General features: G+C 48.1%; 1 protein-coding gene across 1 annotated transcript in view; it reads right to left on the reverse strand.

The window, feature by feature from the left end:
* The window catches only part of ADD2 (adducin 2), a 111,611-nt gene that overhangs the window by 55,458 nt on the left and 39,311 nt on the right, over positions 1-16,842 (reverse strand). Inside the window, exon 2 of the mRNA XM_003262521.4 lies at positions 882-1,000. The gene's annotated coding sequence lies outside the window, so the exon portion shown is untranslated. The remainder of the gene's footprint in view (positions 1-881; positions 1,001-16,842) is intronic.

Consider the following 16,842-nt stretch of genomic DNA (forward strand, 5'->3'; position numbering starts at 1 on the left):
CTCATGTCTGTAATCCCAGCACTTTGGGAGGCCGAGGTGGGTGGATCACCTGAGGTCAGGAGTTTGAGACCAGCCTGGCCAACATGGTGAAACCCTGTCTCTATTAAAAATACAAAAATTAGGTGGGCATGGCGGTGTGCACCTGTAGTCCCAGCTACTTGGGAGGCTGAGGCAGGAGAATCGCTTGAACCTGGGAGGCAGAGGTTGCAGTGAGCTGAGATCACACCACTGCACTCCAGCCCGGGTGAAAGAGGGAGACCCTGTCTCAAAAAAAAAAAAATAAAAGATAAAGAAACTAAGTCACAAAGAGATTAACAAACTTGCTCAAGGTCACACAGATAACAGTGGAGTCAGGATTTCAACCAGGCTTGTCTCTAGCCCCACATCCTGCACTTCTCCTCTCTATCATTCTGTCCCAGAACATCTGCTGGGCTGCCATGTGGAAGAAGGATTAGGCTGGTTCTCTAGAACCTCAGAGGCCAGAACTAGGAAACCAGATGGTTGTTACAGACAGGCAGATTGCAGCTGAGGGCATGGGGGAGAACTTCCTAAGGGCAAGAGCTGCTCAGTAATGGGAAGGTGGAACAGGCTGCCTTGTCAGGTGGGGAGTTCTCTCTGCTGGGAGTCAGAGTGAGCACAGGATGCTGTAAAGGGGCTTCTGTCCTTGCTGAACCATGGGCAGGGGGTGGACTAGTGACTTTTAAGGTCCTTCAGATTCTATGGTAGGTCTTGAGTCAGCAGGATAAGGGGACTTCATAGCAATGACCTGAGTGTCTGGAAGCTCATCCTCATGCAAAGGGCCTTGTCCGCACCTCATGTGATGGGCCCAACCAAAAAGTGTGCATCACCCCCGTCACCACCAGAAACTACTGCTTACTTACCGGGAGGCTGGCCCAGCCCTGTCCAAGGCTCCTTCTGTTCACTGCTCAGTCTGCACCCCCCAGCTCCACTCTCAAGGGTACCGGCGACATCTACACAACCTCAAACATCCAGGTGGAAACTGCAAAACACAAACACGACAAGTGTCAGGGCCTGCACCACCATGACTCTTCACCTGACTTATAAGAGCTTCTGGGAAATTCCTTAAAATGAACTTGAAATGAATTTTTATTTTAAAAGCAAATTATGCCTTTAAAAAGGTAAAGAGGCCAGGCACAGTGGCTCCTGTCTGTAATCCCAGCACTTTGGGAGGCCAAGGTGGGGGGATCACGAGGTCAAGAGATTGGGACCATCCTGGCCAATATGGTGAAACTCCATCTCTACTAAAAATACAAAAATTAGCTGGGCATGGTGGTGGGCGCCTGTAGTCCCAGCTACTCGGGAGGCTGAGGCAGGAAAATTGCTTGAACCCGGGAGGAGGACGTTGCAGTGAGCCGAGATCGCGCCACTGCACTCCAGCCTGGGGGAGGGAGTGAGACTCTGTCTCAAAAAAAAAAAGGTAAAGAAAGCTGCATTATCTTTACAATTGGGATCAAAATTCCTTTTAAAGAGAAGAATTGGAGAATTTCTTTGCTGAGTGCTGGCTGGCAAGGCCTCCAGGGAAAGTGGTTGCCCTGGCCTGGTGGAGGGCGCAGAATGTGGAACTCCAGCACGAACCCAGACATGGTCGCGAGTTGCTGGGCTGGAAGGATCTCCCTTCCTGAGATCCCCAAAACACTTCACTAACAGCTGCTAAACTCACAGATGCTAATGTGAGTGATGTTTGGATGCAGCCCAAGACGCAGAAGCAGCCTGAAGAATATCGCATCCCAGCAAAATGGGAGAGTTTTAGATTTGCGCAGCCTGTCCATGGGTGAATTCAAGGCCATTTCACCCAGAGTTCGAGGGGAAGAAAGGCCCCAGCTAATACCTGGATAATAGGTCCTAAAGTACTACTGAAGGAGGAATATAAAGTTGTTAATACCTTACAAACTAGGGTGAGTTACTACTCCAAAACTCCTAGGAATCAAGGTCTTCAAAGCATTAATTGTCAAAATGTTTAAAAATAAAGACAAGTGATGACAAGTGATCGTTTTCCATTTTCACTTGGATATTCTGTTGTTCTGACCCAGAGCTGCTAGGGGCTGTCTCACCCAGGGCTGGCAGCATCCCTGAGCACCCCCACTCTACTGCCGCCTGCCCATGGCTCTGGCTCACTGGCAGCTCAGGTCCATCCCTGACCCAATGCTGTCCAGAGTGGAGCCATTCGGAGAGACTCGTCCCACCAATGAGGAACAAGGAGAACTCGTCTTGGTAGGTACAATGTGCCTGTGGGAATCCAGGATACCTGTACACCCACTAAGGCTCAGCCTCCTCCTCAATCCAGCCAGGCGGCCTGGGGCTCAGTGTTTCAGTGCCTGGATGGTCCCTGAGCCCAGTCCTGATGCTCGCCCATGTACTTAGGAACAAGTTGCTTCTAAGAGTGAGACTCTGTGCTCTGCACATCCAGTGCCGGCTGAGGTCCTTCTCCCAGAGGTTCTATTTTTAGTTAGAACAGGGTCCTAGCCACCACTTGACGCTGCCTTTCTCCAACGGCCTCCCTTCCAGGGCTGGCCTCAGGGTGGAGTTTGCTGATATATCTCCACTGCCCTCTCTAAGGACCAATCTTGCAGCCTCAAACACCAGCTTCCTCCCCTTACCCAGAAGGTCTGAGGCTGCCCTGTGGCCACAACCTGCTAAGATTTGAATTTTCAGAATCTCAGCTATTTTTGGTGTGTACTAGTAGAATTAATCCTTTGCCCCCAGAAGTAGCCTGCACCATTCTTGTAAGAAAGCAAACATTTACCCCCAATGTAAATATACAGTGAACAAAATAATTCCCACCCCAACCCCCATTGCTGCTGAAATTCCCCATCAGAGCACCATTCCTTGGGTTACAGTGTTACGCCCTAATTAAAATGAAAATAGTCCTGAGAGGTATTTGAGGCAATTGTATTATCTAGAAACCACTGTCCTGTGGCAATGAAACTGTCAACTCCCCAACTGATTGGGGAGTTGGGCTGAGCAGGCAGGACAGGCACCAGATCAGCAAGTTTTAATGAGAGAAGGGAAGAGAAAGAGGCCTAATGCCAGGGCTGCTCTAGAGAGGCCCCAGCACCTAGAGCAGGGCTGCTGTCCTGGGGGAGTTTAGATAATCCTGGCCAGACAGAACCCTCTGAGCCTGCTGAAGCTGCTGTACCAAGCACAGCATCACCTCTTGTGCAGGCTTCAGCTTCCTAGCACATGCTTTGAGAACCTAGCTCTCTCCAGCTTCCAACCTCCACATCCCTCAGGCAGAGCAGAGAAGCAAGGGACAGTGTGAGCCATGGTGCCCCATGTAGTGAAAACAGATGCCTGACACCCCCTGGGTGGTTCAGAGAGCACCAGAGGCACAGCCCCTCAGAGCCACTTGCCCCCTGCTCTTGGTGTGCAGTCAAGCTGGGCTGTGAGGCAGCAGGAGCTGGGGCAGTGCATTCTAGTCCTTGTTGGCTGCCCTCTGGACTGTGAACCCAGACATTAAAACACTCAGGGGCCTTTGCCTACTCCTGTGTCCTGCAGCCTCTTTAAAAATCAATCTGCAAATGGACCATCACTCCTGCTCACCCCACACCACAGCCCCCCCAGCCCCCTCCTCTCTGCCCGCTACCAACCAGGCATCCAACCATGGGATCCCACCTTGACTCCCTCTTTTTGCCCTGCACATTTAATTGGTCACTGAGGTCTCTGGTTTTATGTCTTAAATATCTCTCCACCTGCAGTGCCAGGCCCTGAATCATGCTTCCATCTCTCCATCCTTTAATGATCTCTGGTCCACAGTCCTTCCTGGCCCATGCCTGTCACTGCCCTGCTAAAAATCCATTTCTGTCTCCAGGGGTCGTGTTCCTTAACCTTTTTTTTCTTTTTAAAGCCCTGCTTTTCCAACCAAAACCTAGTCGAATTTAGCCTTTATTACCAAAATGGCAGGTATACTTTTCACATTTTCCAAATATAAAATGTTAAATCCGAATGGGCTTTGTCAAACCAAATGCATACCCCATGTTAACAATCCAAGCCCATCGATGCCCAGCTGGGAGCTGTGCGTTTTTCTCTCTGCCAGTCCCTTCTCCTTGAGGACAGCTACCCTGTGGTATGAGGCTGAGACTCAGATGACACCTCTACTCCCAGCCCCCGACCTCTCTGCATTTGCTCTGCTCTCCAGGGGCTATTCCCAGGACCCAAGAGGCACAAAGCAGATCCTTGGTTGGGGCTGGAGTCTGCCAGGAACAACCTCCTCTCTTCACCTCCTCCCTACATTTCATGTGTCCTCTCCTCTGGCAGCCTGCCCCTAAAACCCCTGCCCTAGGCTTTCACATCACTTTTACTTGCCTCTTCCATTCCACTTGCAGCCTGGCAGCAACAATCTATTACCGTGAGCTCCTGGCAGGCGGCCTGTGTCTCTGCGTTTCTCTATCCTCCCTGTTGCCATAGGGCCTGGTGCCAGTTAGGTGCTGAACAAATGTTAGTTGAAGGTAAATTGGGAAGAGCTGGGCCAGCTTAACAAAGCAGCCCTGTCCAGCCCTGAGGTCCCAGCAGCAAGTGAGGCCTGAGGGGAGATCACCGTACAGTGTGAGGAGACAGACCCTGAAGGGTAAGGTGCTGAGTGTTCATGGAGGAGTGCATGGCAGGTGCCTCAGTGCCCAAATCACCTCTTGTCTTGGTATATAACCTCAGCCACCCTTCTTGCCTAATTTGAGGCAGAACCCAGAAACAGATTGCAACTCTTACATTAACAAATCTGACATTAATTATGGGGAGACAGAGAGGAAGGTAATATTACATACCACGCATCACACACAGCAACCTCCTTGGCTCTCCCATGTTCGGCCCTGCCCTCTTCTCTGTCTCTCTCACCTCCTCCCTTAAGCACCCCCTCACCTCCCTCGCCTGGGACCCTCCTCTCTGCACAGAGGAACCCAGGAGCTCCCTCTCGGCCTGGCCAGCTCACTTCCTCACACCTCTGCAGCCCCTCAGCAGAGTCCCTGCTTGAGATTCGCCCTGGTAGGAGGGCAGCTGGAGACTACACATCATGAGACACGCTTCCTGTCACCAAGCATCTTCTTCCCTGTCCCACTGAAGACCAAGTACATGTAACCACTGGAGTATGAAATCGCATTTCTATGGATCGTTCCTTGTGGCTATAAGAGAAACGAAAGGTCTATAAGGCGAGTAACAGATGCCCGAGTTGTCTGACTTTTTGTTAAAATCAGCTTAAGCTTCATGTGCCCTAAGCAGAGGCAGGCGCTGTCTCCTGCCACTTCAGTGGGGGAGTCTCCAGACAGGAACAGACAGTCTGTGTGGCTCAGCACCCAGAGCTCAAAGAGGAAAAACGCAAGCTGCCACTTCCCAGGTGCTCCCCAACAGCCATGGCCATGGGTCCCTCAGCAATCCTGGCCTCTGACAGCCCCAGGCCCCGGCCCCACGGGTGAGCTCCCCACAAGGACAGCATAGCATTTGCTCCAGGACTTAGGCTAGAGGTCAGAAGCCAGACTTACCGATCCCTGAATGAGACTCCCACAAGTGAGAGAGGAGACGGTCAGGGCTGAGCTGCTGCTACTTTTGCAGAATAAATGAAGACAGTTGAATAAGGGACTGGACCGCACCCTGCCTGATGTGTTCAGATAAAGAGAAGGCTCATGCCTCTGGTGGGTGGGATTATGGGGATAGCTTATCATCATTTCTTCAAATGCTTCTGAATTTTACAAAGTTCTAGATTAGGTATTAACTGCTGTGATCATTTAAGACAAAAATAGTTGAAAAGAAGAAAGAGAGAAAGAGGCAGGACAGCGATGGTAAAGTCTATGTCCATCTCCAGACACCCCCTTAGTTGGAAGAATCCTTTAACCCCTTCACTGCTGCAGGCCCCATAAGTACTTATTTCTGGGCATCCCTGGTGCAAACATTCCTAGTGAAGTCCAGTGAATTTTAAAAGCCCTCCAGCAAACGGCCTCAAACCTAACAGTTGGTAGGCAATGTTTTTCTGTTCTTCTATCCAGGAATTGGATTGTTGTGAAATGAATGGACTGAGTACTCTTTCTTACAGACTTGGAATCATTCCCATACCCTCTAACTAAATAAACAGTTATTTGTCAAGTATCTGTTGGTGCCCGGGAGTGAGCAAGAACTGGAATTGGATATGAGAGGGAAGATGGCTGGGAGAAATGAGACATGGCCCTGTCTGCTAGAGGCCCACAGTCATGTTCATATTCATGAAAAACATGCATGCAAATGAAATATACATAGATACATGCACATATATGCAGACATGTAATTAACTGTTAAGGGCAACCCACTACAGGGCCCCAACAATGAATGCCGAGGTGATCAGAAATCAAAGTGTTTAATGCTTGTTGGGAAGGGAGACTGGAAACCTTGGGTGCACATAATGAGGACCAAGGTCCTGAGTTAGATCCTGAAGAAAGACATTATTCAATCAACAAAAGCTGTGAAACTCCAATAAGTGCCCAGTGCCATGCCCAGCCCTGCAGTAAAGGACGCAGCATGCTGGTTTTTCGGGAGAGGAAATTGAGGCTGCAGGAACCTGGGTGACTTGATTCAGGCCACAGAGCTGGTGAAAGGCAGAACCTGGGTTTGAACCCCTCTAGTTCCAGAGCCTGTTCTCCTGTTACTTCACCACACTTTCTGCCCCTCATTCGAACAAAGGGGAGCAGATGCCAGGGGCCTGGTAGGAGGTGGGGGAATGGACATCAGCAAGTGGCCACAGCCCAATTTCTATATTCCTGGCAGAAGCCCTGAGGACTTGGCCAGCACCAGAAAGGATGATTCTACTTCCTATTTCTGGCATGCAGGGTTCAGAAACAAGCTCTTCCCCAGCACAGAAATGGGGATTAGGAGGCAAGGGAGAGAGTGGGCACCTCTGGTACTCGCTCTAACAAAGTGAGCTTAGCTTTTAGGTAAAGAAGATCCTGCTGGCCCCTCAAGGGGACAGGTGGGCTGCAGTGGTGACAGCTGGTCGTGGGTCACCCACCTGCACTCCCAGGGCTGCCAGTCACTGCAGTGTGGGTACAGCCACCTATGAGACTTGCTTCATCTGGACTCAATACAATCCTTCCACTAAAATATCTGCCATGGGTCAGGACCTGGCTCACCAATGGGGATGCGAAGGGATGCAATCGTAATCCCATTTCTCAAAAGGCCCAGGACAGGGGCATGGGGGGTGGCTCACAGAGAGATGATTACAATACTGGGGTGCAGTGCTCTGGTATAGGTTCATGAAGGTGACCAGGGGGTCCTAACCTCGAGGCTCCAGCACTGGGCTTTAACCCACTCATCAGCAGCCTCTGCCACTGGTCACAAAACCATGTGGACCTCATGCCTTCATGATAGGAAAGAAAGGGTTGTTAGGGAAGCCCTGGTGATGGAGAGACAGTGCTGAGCTAGCAGGATGGCTGGGCTCAGCCTTCCCACACTCAGTGCCTTCAGTAAAAAGGTCAAACTTGGAAACTATGCAGATAAAAGCCCATCAAAAAGGCTGTCTAATTGAGCTGACCGTCCTGATTCACTGTTCCACCTCAGGCTGTCCCGGAATCCAGTCACAGATACTTTTAAGCAGTCACCTTGCCTGCCTTTTGCCTTCAGGCAAGTCAATGGAGCTATATTTTGAAAAGTTTCACCTCAATCTAATTCAAACATGAAACAGTTGATTCTGCTCTTTGGCCCAATCTGAGAGCATCTGTCCTTCAATAGAAAGGTGAAGTGTAACTCACTGGTTCATGTGACAGGCACGTCTTGTCCCCATCCCCAACCACCCCCCACCAAGAAGTCTAGGAAACAGCTATTGGGTATGTATCCTTTTTTGTCTAATAGAATAAACCACATCCTAAGCCATAAGAGGTGGGAATAAATGCTCATTTGGCACATTAAGGTTGAAGTTGTTTTGTGGGTTTTTTTTTACTGGGCATTTCCCCCCACTGTTTGGGCATAAGAGAAAATAGAAACACTTTGCATCTAAACTGGAGGGGTAATCCTGCACTATCCCTCCCCTCTCCAGACTGGGGAAGCTGTGAATGTTCAAAACTGAACATTCACAGACTTGGGAGTGCTGCTGTGGAGGAGGGGAAGGAGGAAAGTTAGTAGGCCCAGAGAGAGGAGATGGTGGGAAGCAGAGGGAGTATGTTAAGGGTGGGAGGTCTAAAGGCTCACATGGTGAACTGCTGGCCTCTGGAACCTCCATGTGGAGACATCTCAAACGCCTGAGCAGTGAGGCTCAGGCCATGATAGGGTGTTAAGAACAGGATGGCGAAAATAGAAGAGATGTTGTTTGACTATCCACTCCTCTCCCCGATGATTCTATAATCTAGTGTCTACTGCAGGATCACCATTAACCATGTGTTGGATCTCTGTTTTCTAAATCTATCATTTTTCTTCTCACTAGTTCTATTGTTGACATTTTCCCTACATTCTGACAGTTTGTCAGTATTTCCCATTTCACTTATTGGATTATGGGGATATTAAGGAAAGAGCTATTTCACCTTCTGTATATTTCTGTGTATGTTTGCATATCCATGTGTCAGAGACAATGCTATGTGCTTCACAAACCCATTTCCTCTTCTTCCTGGGCGCCCATGTTTCCTAGGCCCGCTTCTGTCTGGACAGAACCCTAGGGAAGAATGTAAGCCAGTAGAAAGTAAGCAGAAATGATGGCATCCCCTGCAGCCAAGGCAATTAAGAGCAGAGGTGCCTTCTCCACTCCCTTTCTCCTCCCTTGCCTCCCTGCTGGAGGCAGAGGATTCAGTGGAAACTCCCAGGCTCTAGGAAATGATGCAGCCACCAAATGGAAGAAAGTGGGAAGTCACTGCAAGCAGCCCACTGAGCATCTATTTGATTGGAGTTTCTGAGGCTGTTGCTATAGCAGGTCACCTACCCTGAAAAACATATTCCCACCCTTTAGGTCAGAATAGTCTTATTCTAGTGTCTCTTGCAGGACCATCAGTTATCTATATGTTGGATCTCTGCTCTCTAAATCTACTGTTATCTTCTCACTGATTCTGTTGTTGACATTTTCCTTACATTCTCACAGTTTGTCAGTATTTCCCACTTCACTGATTTTAATTCAGCAAAATTCATGTGGATTTTAATGCTAATATTAAACATTTTATCATTTTGCATACTATCCTTACTTTATGTCCATTTTCACCTCAGATCTTTCGTCTTAGTCTATTCTCCCCCCATGACTCTATTTCTTAGAAGCCATGTCTTTTTGAACCATATTTACTAAGGATACCAGCTTTCTGACATTCTTCTGGTTCCTACAGCAGGTTATTATTAGACGTAAATGTTCCTTATGAGTCCTACAGATCATTTATCTTCCCCTGAAGTGTATTTTCTCAAGATATTTCTAATTGTTTTCCTTTATTCTCAAATAAGGTGAAATCAAGTCCCTAAGATACAACCTTCAGGGAAAATAGCTTCTGGCAAAATGTGTTGAGAAAGCCACATGTTTTCTGGAAATCAAGTGTGGTGCACACATAACTAATAGTGACTTTTTTTTTTTTTTTTTTTTTTTTGAGACAGAGTCTCGCTCTGTCACCCAGGCTGGAGTGCAGTGGCGCGATCTCGGCTCACTGCAAGCTCTGCCTCCCGGGTTCACGCCATTCTCCTGCCTCAGCCTCTCCGAGTAGCTGGGACTACAGGCGTCCGCCACCACACCCGGCTAATTTTTTGTATTTTTTTTAGTAGAGACGGGGTTTCACCATGGTCTCGATCTCCTGACCTCGTGATCCGCCTGCCTTGGCCTCCCAAAGTGCTGGGATTACAAGCGTGAGCCACCGCGCCCGGCAATAGTGACTTTTAATACCTCCAGGCAATTTCTGTACTAACATGAACAAAGAAATTACCTTAATGATTAGTCCAATTAAAATTAGAGATACAAAAGGACAAGTATCAAGGAAACCAGCCCAATCCCACATGCAGATTATAAAATGGGTACTCCATTTATAGAAAACTTAAAATTCAATCAAACTCATTTCTGGATGGTGGAGTGATTGGCGACTAACATCAGACTCAAGGAAATAAATACTTAGGTGAGCCCACAAATCTTAAAATATGACCCCCTGCTTTGCAATTTCCTGCAGTGCCATAAAACTATTAATAAGATAGAGGAAGGAGGGAATGAAAAATAAACATCATGATAACAATTTGATAACAGGGCTATCAGATCCTGGAGACCCAGGCCAGCCTCACTTCTAGGACATCTCCTGCTTAAAGGAATGGCATGGGAGGTGAGTCACACAGATGAGCATAAAGACCACCTTTCTTTGTTGTAGGTCTCAGAAGTGAAGGCTGAGAGATCCAAGCCCAGGTGTTGATTTGATAGAGGGGTAAAAATAAAATGAGCATTGGCATGACTGTATTCTTCAATTCTAAGACATCTTTGATTGATTGGCACACCAATTATTTTAAATATTACTGAGAAAGAAAAAAAAACATTGCTACCTATCATTATAAGTCATCATTGATTGGGGGACACATTCCAATTTCAAAGATGTTGAAATGCTGGGGAAATGTGTGTCTTAGAATCAATGAAGTAAGGAACTCAACTTAGAAGTTGGTGTCACCATTTTGGGACTGCCTTTTACATGGTGGGTGGCAGATCATCTACTGGGTCAGGGAGCTGAAGGATGAGTCAAGAGAAACAGACCATGAGGGCCTTGGGAGAGCCCCTTGACACCTGGATTCAGGTGTCAACCAGATTTGTTGGCTGCCAATCCATGCTTCTGCCCAGTACAGTGTCCTGAGAGCTACAACAAGGCAGACTGATGTGCATGGCCCCCAAACAGGTTTTCACTCAGTGTATATCTCAGTACATCTGCTGAGGAAGCAACGCCCTCTACTGTGAAATAAGAGCTTAATGTCATAAGGCAAGACCAGACTAAGATGAGAGGCAACAAGACGAGATAAAAATGGAAATTGACCCACCACCTATATTTCTGATTAGGCTCAGCCCATGAAAACCACAAGGGCTTTTGTTCTCCAGAGGGACATAGTACATAGTAGGTGCTCAATCAATGCTAGTTCCCATCCCCTATATTCTCTCTACAAGAACACTCCCAAATCTGCCATTTGATTCTGCCCTGTGTTTTCCCAAAGTTGGGAGTAGGAGAGAAAACTAAAAACTATGGTGGGGAGGCGGTAAATAACTTCATAGAGGCCCCAAACTATTTCTCTACATGAAGGACCCAGGGAATTGGTTCCACCATACAGCACCATGGCTACAAATCCAGGCTCTGAATGGCATTAAGGGCCTAGGAATGAACCCCAGCTCTGCCTCTTTCTAGTTATGTGACCTTGAACAAGTTGCTTAATTTTTCTAAACCTCGGGTTCTTTGTCCAATGTGGAGAAGAACAGTCCCTCCTCAGAGGATTATCTAAGATAATATATGAAAGCACAGGCTTTGCACAGGGCCCGACAAATAGTAAGGACTCCACAAATGTTAGGTGCTACTATTAAATCATTCCTCATATGGATTCTTAACACTGCAACAATTGAATTTTTTTTTTTTTTTTTTATCACAGTCTGGATTCTATCTAGTCAGCAAGCACACATCTGGGCTGACTGCTCCATCAAATGTTCTCAAGGGAACATCAATGAATCTGAAACTGAGCTGAATAAAATCAGGCAGGTTATGTCTGCTGCTGAATTTCTGCACTACAAGACATAGGTAGATTTTTAGCTGATACGCACTTTAAATGGTGGGTTCCGCTTTTCTATCTGAGCAGGTAATCTGCAGCCCCCGGTGCTGGTTACAACACTGCTTGCATGCCTGGTGAGAATGTCTGGACTGGGTTACAGGTTTTTTCAGCTAATTCCCTGACCCCCTTGACCCAGCCATTAATTATAGGCACAAAATGCTGTGCCCAGCCGTCTCCTGACACACTTGCACCGCAGGAGGATCTTCTTTGAGCTTGGAACTCAAAGAATGGGGTCAGATTTTTGGCCTCGAGAAAAAAAAATGGCAAAGGGCTACAAACTAAGGCCAAAAACCATGAATGGTATAAGGAGGGTAAATGCAAGGGGAGACCCCACCTCTCACCACTTAGAAAAGGGCATTTCAAGCACATTCAATGAGGCTTCATATACTGGTTAGCAAACAAATGGAATGTATTAGCCCAAGGCAGGGTATGGACCAAAAGTGCCCAGTGATGACGTCACAGTGAATATCCACCTAACGACCTTCTTGGATGATGTACACATGACATAAGCCTTAAAAGCTGTCTTGTGGAAACATGTACCTTCATCGTGTTAAATGAAAAAGGTGTTGGGGTGGACTCAGTATACATACTTTCAAGTGCCTTCTCTGTCCAGACACTGTGCCAGGCACTGTTCTGCCATGAGCCTGTCATTCCAGGACCCACCCCGTGCTGTGGAGCGAGGGCCTTAGCAGCTCTGTGGCCTTGGTAAGCCCCTCCACCACTGTGTGCTCATTGCTAAATGGCGACCATTGCAGTACCTCTGTCATAAGAAATGTTCCCCCTGCATTTCTGGGTAGCCTCTTCATGAGGGATTCAGAATTTGGCTCAGCTGCCAGCTTCTTAATGAAGCAGTGCACCTGCCCAGGGCAGGTATATCTCTGCCCCCGCCCACCCTCACACTGCTCCCCAACACACACTATGCACGTGGGTTTTCCGGAGCTCAGGCCAGGTTGCATGGCTCCCTGGGCTGCTCCCCCAAGCTCCCCACAAGGAGGCCTGCTGTCATCACTCTTGTGGCTCTGGGCCCCCCTGCCAGGCTTTCTGCTTTTGCTTTGGATTCTCCTTCACTTGGGCCCCCTCTCAAGGCTGCAGGACTTGGGGTTGCTGCCGGCCACGGCCGTGCTTGTGCTCCTCTGACGCAGAGGCGAGGCACTGTACTAGGTGCCAGCCACTCAGCGGTGAGGGAGATGTGCTCTACATCCTCCACGTGCCAACAGCTGGGGGGCCCCAAACTTTACACAGTATTGGATGTGGACAGGACAGATGCCCACACTGTATCTTGGCCTTCTTTGCACCCAAGCCTCTCCAGAAAGTGGAACAGAGGCCCCTGATGCCATCTCTCTCCTCTACTGCCTCTTCTTCCTGTCAGGAAGATAACCTTTTAAACCCTTCATAATTTCAGAAGCATTATCCCATAAGAGCGAAGAACAAAGACTGTGCAGTCTGCCTAGTTTATATCCTGGGTGTACTTTTACAAGCTGCAAGAGTTACTGAACCACCCTGTACCTCAGTTTCCTCATCTGTAGAGTGGTAATTACGGTAGCCACCCCAAGGGGCTGTTGCAATTAAACGGGTTCATCCATGTAAAACACTTAGGATAATGCCTGTCATAGAAGCATTCAATAATGCTGGTCTTATTTGACAGTTTATAGTCAGTGTGGGTAAATCAGGAAACTAGGCTGGACTAGCTGAAGAAGTTGAGCGCAAGTGAGGACCTGGGAAGAACGCTGTCTGGGAATGTTCCAAGGGAATCTGTATTGGGGTGAATATTCCTCCCCAACCCCCTGCCAAAAATATATATATGTGTGTGTGTGTGTGTCCTAACTCCCAGAACCTGTGAATGTGATCTTATTTAGAAAATGGATCTTCACAGATGTAATAAAGTTAAGCATCTCAAGATAAAATAATCCTGGATCATCCAGGTAAGCCCTAAATCCCTTCACAAGTGTCCTTATAAGACACAGACACAGAGGAGATGGCCATGTGAAGATGGAGGCAGAGGTTGGAGTGAGGCAGCCACAAGCCAAGGAACACCAGGAGCCATCAGAAGCTGGGAGAGGCAAGGAAGGATTCTGCCCTGGAACTTCTGGGTGGAGCATAGCCCTACTGTCACCATGATTTTGGACTTCTGCCTCCAAAACTGTCATGGCGCTTCTCCAACCACAATGTACATACAAACCACCTGAGGATTTTGCTAACCTGCAGATTCTGATTCAGCAGGTCTGGGGTGAGGGCTGAGAGTATGCATGTCTCAAAGGCCCCCAATGATGCCAATGTTGCTGGTCCACAAACCATACTTTGAGTAGCAAGGTTTAAGAATGTATTGTCATCAGCAGCACCATGATGACAAAGGAAACCACTGGAAACAAAGGGGCAAAGGTTGTAGATCCAGTCAGCCACAACGCTGGGCCACTGTGACAGTATATGAGAGCCCAGCTTTCAGCTGTGGGATAAAGAGTGGAAGGAAGCCATTGACCTTTAGTGGCACTTGTCCCTGAGCTCAATCAATGCTTCTGAATTGAATAGCAGCTCACCCAGGCAGTGCTAATGGGTTTTGACTGCTCCAGTTCATCACTCCCTAACAGGGTCAACCAAGAAGTAGTCTCATCCTTTTTGCTAGCGGGGAGAAAAAGGTTTTATGATCCCTGACTTATGGAGGGCCCAGAACAATTCCTGGGAGAATGGAAATGTTGGTGACAGAATCCCAGGTTCCTAATTTCAATGAACTTGATGGAAATGTATAAATCAGGACTTTTGTGTTAATGCTTTTATGGGCGAAAAACATTTGATCAAAAAAGACAAGAGTTCACCTCTAATGTAGCCTGTGCTCTTCCGAGAAGCTCATTTTGGTAGACAAGAGAGGGGAGGCCCCTGGCATGCATGCCCCAGGTTTGGGGATGTAGCTTTACCCACTAAAAGAGCCTATGTCAAGAACATTTTTTAAAAGCTGGTCTACCAAATCCAACACAGGAATCGGTAGGAGATACAGACAGCCCTTAGCCTACATTCTCACTGGATTCTCCCACTGCTGTCTCTCCAGTCCCCAACCCCACAATGCATCCCACACACAGGGTTATATTTCAAAATGCTCCAGAAAAACCATCCATGACTTCTTGTGGTCCACAGCCAAATGGTCACAAAGCTTTATACCATGTTCAGGCTTTGATCGATTGGTAGTGGCTACCTTAGAAGGGCTTGAGTCCTTCTTCACACTCCGTGGGAAGAATGCTAGGATTGATTTCCAGTGTCTGCCATAGACTTGGAGCAGGAAGACTGGCACTGTGCCATTTCTTTCAGGACAACAGGATAAAGTTGTCTTGTGGCTTTCAAGCTCCTCGAGCTACCATTAAATCATCTCCCACTCTTTTATATGAAATGCTCACTCCAGACAAAGCCCATACCAACCCCAACACTCCCCAACATGTGACCCTGCCTCTGCGGCTGGGGTCCAGCAGAACTTTCCCCTTCCTCATCTATCCCTCCATTCCCCAATGCCCAATTCCCTCTCCCTCTCCTGGGCTCCAGTGCCTCCCATTCATCACTAAACTGCCTTCTTTTCCTGCTATTACTCATCTCTGTAGATGAGTCAGGACAAAAATGACTCCTGTATGAATATTCCCGGATTTTCCACTCCCTCAGACCCTTTTCTTCCCTGAACTCCCAGAAAAGCCTGCCTTGACTCACTGGCTCCTTGGATCTTTAGAATGCAGAATTGGCCAGGCGCGGTGGCTCATGCCTATAATCCCCGCATTTTGGGCGGCTGAGGCGGGCAGATCACTTGCAGTCAGGAGTTCGAGACCAGCCTGGCCAACATGGTGAAACCCTGTCTCTACTAAAATATACAAAAGTTAGTTGGGCATGGTGATGCATGCCTGTAATCCCAGCTACTCGGGAGGCTGAAGCAGGAGAATTGCTTGAACCCGGGAGGCGGAGGTTGCAGTGAGCTGAGATCATGCCACTGTGCTCCAGCCTGGGCGACAGAGGGAGACTCTGTCAATAAATAAATACATACATACATACATACATACATACATACATAAAATGCAGAATTGCCAGGGAAGGGAGACAGGATAAGAACAGGAGGATGGGACCTTCAAGGACGTCTGTGGATTTGCAGGGGCCTTTTTTTGAGAGAGGAGCTTTGCGAGGTTCAGGGGCAAGGGCATGGCAGAGAAAAGTGGATTTAGAAGAAACACTGCTGTGCTCCGCATTCTCCCCATGTCATATTCAAGAAAAGCAAGTAAATGCCTGGAGTTACTACCAGGAGCTTCTGCTGGTCACTTTCGTCCGTCCCTGAGGCCACTGCAATGCTCTCTGTCTGGACCTCATAGGCCACGGCCTGTATGTGCTCTCTTTCCCAGTGCCTTAAAAGGCCATTTCCAGTACCTGTCTGCCAGGTTCTGGGCTGGGCTCCAGTGTGACAGAGTCAGGAAGGCCCTTAGCATATACCCAACCCCCTCGCTTTACAGATAAACAGCCTGAAGACCACGGGGAGGGGGGGGGGTCAGTCTGCACCTCAAATTTCACCACGGCTGAGATGCCTGTGTGAGGAGTCAGTCCTAGGCTGATGTCAGAGTGTGCCTGCCAATACCACTTGCCCTGCTTCGAGAAGAGGTGCACTAGGTGAGTGAATACAAAATGAATCCAGTTTGAGAGGTATTGACTGAAGACACTCTCTGAAAAAGGTGCTGTGTGTGAATATACATTAAATGCTCTAGAAAAATACGCTATGGACATTGCCCTTTTGCGAGTTATTTTAGGATGGGATATATAGTTTTTGCACAGACAGTAACCATCCCCGCTCATGAAAGAAGCCCTTTGATGTCTGTGCCTTTGGGTCTGGCCTCATCTGTCCCTTTCCACCCACAGGCATAAGCCCTCTTCTATCTCCTCTTTCTTATCCTCCTCCTACCCACACACAGACACCTTCATTGAGGGCTTGCCTTGTCTTCCTCCCACATAGGCAAGTCCAGTGCAGAAAAGGCACCTTGGCAATGTTTGTTTTTGATGGTGGGGGAATAGGGAAGCCTCACTGAAGACCACTCGGGCCTGTCGGCATGGTTTTCCACTGGCAAACTCTCAAAGATACACTGAGCTTCCAGCTCTCACTGAATATCAGAGTTACAGGGACTTTGA

Source organism: Nomascus leucogenys, chromosome 14 (genome assembly GCF_006542625.1).
Source record: "Nomascus leucogenys isolate Asia chromosome 14, Asia_NLE_v1, whole genome shotgun sequence".
Taxonomy (NCBI): domain Eukaryota; kingdom Metazoa; phylum Chordata; class Mammalia; order Primates; family Hylobatidae; genus Nomascus; species Nomascus leucogenys.